Below are 3,339 nucleotides of genomic sequence, written 5' to 3'. Positions count from 1 at the left end.
TAGAGAAGCCTGCATGTGGAAAAATGAGCAAGTGTCCTAAACTAAATGAGCAAGTGTTTGATAGATACAAACAGCTGAAAATAATAATGATAATAATAATAATAATAATAATAATAATGATAACAATAATAATAATAATAATAATAATAATAATAATAATAATAATAATAATAATAATAATAATAATAAAGATGAGAGTTGAGGAAATATGAACACAAAAGCAGCTCAAGGTACGAGGGAAGAAACTTGGAAAATTATAAAAACAGATGAGAAAGATACAAGAAGTTGAGAGAGAGAGAGAGAGAGAGAGAGAGAGAGAGAGAGAGAGAGAGAGAGAGAGAGAGAGAGAGAGAGAGAGAGAGAGAGAGAGAGAGAGAGAGAGAGAGAGAGTGAAACGTTTCAATTTCAGACATTTGAGTGATAAGTTTTTTATTAATATTCCTTCCTTTTCCCCTGCCCGCGTTTGTTCTCTGCCTGCAGGTGTAAATATAAAATATCACTAGATAGAAAAGTTGACAAAAATACAAGAATTTCCATAAAATGTATTATGAAAAAAATTTGCTCCATTCTGTCACTTTTAATAAAAATTCCAATATATGATGTACGTACATTCCTGTTATGGGAAACCAGGAAGCATTTTAAAAATACCGTGACCATTCTGGGAATATATGAATATGTACAGATACGCACACACACACACACACACACACACACACACACACACACACACACACACACACATAAACACAAACACACACACACACACACACACACACACACACACACACATCAAAACCGCCGTAGCACATCGCAACGAAAGAAACCGCAATATATATATATATATATATATATATATATATATATATATATATATATATATATATATATATATATATATATATATATATATATATATATATATATATATATATATATATATATATATATATAAGTACATTCTTTGTAATACATTTTCCCTGGGACCTTTTCCCGTTTCACTCTCCCTACCTCTCTCCCCTTGCCTTTGCCTCGGTTCACCACGCTAATGCCCCACAAAGACATTTGTGGGTCATGGGACGTTACTCCAAGTGCTCCGGGGCCTGAATGGCACAGTTGGCACTTCCACCTGTGTTATGGCACAATAAAGGCCCTACGTCACATTTGGCATTGCACCTCCACCTTCTGTATCCTTCCCCTCCTCCTTCGCTATCTCATCCATGAATTTTGAAAGTTTCATTCATAATATTGTTTCATCATCTATTCCCCCGTTTTCTCCAGTTTTTCCTCTCTCTTATTATTATTATTTTTTTGTGACCTACTTTACATTCCATAGCTACCACCATTTCCCTCTCCTCCTCCTATTCCTCCTCCTCTTTCTTCTCTTTCTTCTATTCCCTCTCTTTGATCGGCAATAAGGAACTGAAAACAGACTTTCAGGGGAGGAGAAAGAAATAGTGTGTCATATAAAGGTTAAAACCAAACCCAAGGACGAGCTAAATAACATAAAATTTTGAGTTCTTGTTCCATTTTTCCCTTTAATTATTTATCAGCGGAAGTAGCACTCTACCTAAAAGCTCAATTTGTCGCCACGTAAAAAAATGAATTTTAATTATATTCAAGGAAAAGTTGTGGGCATGAGTCTTAACTTATTACTTCTCTTCCTCCTACCTCTCTCTCTTCTTCCTCCTCCTCCTTCTCCTCTTCTTCTTCCTTATAGATGTACATCTATTCATCTATTCATTTGTTTTTTTGAGAACAGAAAGCATCCTTGAAACACTATTTTATGTAAGAAGTAGCGCATTGTTTTATTTGGATCTTACCAAGGCGAAAAATATTTAATATTTCCATCTTTTTCCCTTTCGTTTTCCTCTTTCCTTCTCCACTTCCTTCATAATCTACCTCTTGTTCATGATTTTTTCGTCGCCTTTCTGCTTGTCTTTCCCTTCCTTTTCCACTTCCTTACTAATTTTTTTGTCTTCCTATAGACTATGTGTGTGTGTGTGTGTGTGTGTGTGTGTGTGAAGATTACAATGAACTAATAATAAATTTGCTCTGTATAAATATGGATGCGGTTAATATTCATGAATTTTCATCCATTAAATGTTATCTCAGTGTGTGTAACAGCTGAATTTGGTAACTGTCTGTCAAGGCGATGATAGATACTTTTGCGTATCTTTGCTGAGTGTGTAGCGGCGCTCGTTCATTACCTATCGGGACGGTTTACTAGTTGAAACACCCCCATCTTTTTTTTTTGTATGCACCAAACGTTAGAAAATAAATACAGGAAAAAGAAAATAAATAAAGCCGGAAAACAATGCTTCAAATGAATGTCCTAAACCTTAGTTCCATTTTCTCTCAGCTTGTATCCGTTACTCTCCTCTCTTCCTCTCCTGGCAAGAGATCCAAAGAAAATAAAAAAAACAGAAGACTCATTATTTAGGCATTTGCAGTGATACTGCCAAAACGGTTCTTTACCTGAACATGAACTTTTCTTGACGGACACGTTATCCTTACAGACTTATTGAAAAATGGTTAATACTACTACTACTACTACTAATAATAATAATAACAATAATATTATTATTATTCATTTTATTAATCTTGCAGCCTTACAGTTACAGAAAGTCTACATGTTAAATACTAACATACATATTACATCTTAAGTATACATTTAACCCTAAGGAAGTAACTTGCAATTTGAAACCGTGGCAGCCAGATGGCGCCTAATAGACTAGGCCGAGGATGGTCATGCCACTCAACGCACATTTTTTTCTATTATTTTTAGAGTTCGTTTCTTCTACCTAGCGGCGGGTCACAACTCCCGACTTACGCCAGGTACCTAATTACTGATCTGATTACTGCTAGGGGAACAGAGGCTACACTGTAAAGAAGTCCGCCCAAAGACTTCTGACCTCATCCGGGATTTGAACCCGCGCCCTCCCGAGTGTGAATCGGGCGCGCTAACCACTGCGCTACCAGGCCGTGTGTGTGTGTGTGTGTGTGTGTGCTACACATTATGAGGCTCGCCCATTTGCCTCGCCGCGCCCGCGATCCGAACCCAGGCCTTCTTGGTTGTGAGCCGAGCGTGCTAAGTACTACACTACCACTACACTACTCGGTGTGTGTGTGTGTGTGTGTGTGTGTGTGTGTCATTTATCAAAACCCTTCTCATTTTTCTCCATTTCTTCTGTCCTCCCTCTCTTATCTCTACCTGTTCATCCATTCTTATATTCTAAGGTCTCTTTCTAGTATCAGTGTTTGGGCTCCTGATGACACAAAATACCTCATTGTTTCGAGACTATGGGTGAGTCGCTCGCCTTCCATCCAGAGATCAGCCGT

At 37.3% G+C, this 3,339-nt stretch overlaps 1 non-coding gene across 1 annotated transcript; it reads right to left on the bottom strand.

The window, feature by feature from the left end:
* Positions 1 to 2,908: 2,908 nt before the first annotated feature.
* Trnav-cac (transfer RNA valine (anticodon CAC)) lies at positions 2,909 to 2,982 on the bottom strand. Its single transcript has one exon. It is a non-coding gene; the product is annotated as a tRNA-Val (tRNA).
* Positions 2,983 to 3,339: the final 357 nt, after the last annotated feature.

This window comes from Scylla paramamosain, chromosome 13 (assembly GCF_035594125.1).
Source record: "Scylla paramamosain isolate STU-SP2022 chromosome 13, ASM3559412v1, whole genome shotgun sequence".
Lineage (NCBI taxonomy): Eukaryota > Metazoa > Arthropoda > Malacostraca > Decapoda > Portunidae > Scylla > Scylla paramamosain.
This window is presented reverse-complemented; position numbering and strand designations above follow the sequence as displayed.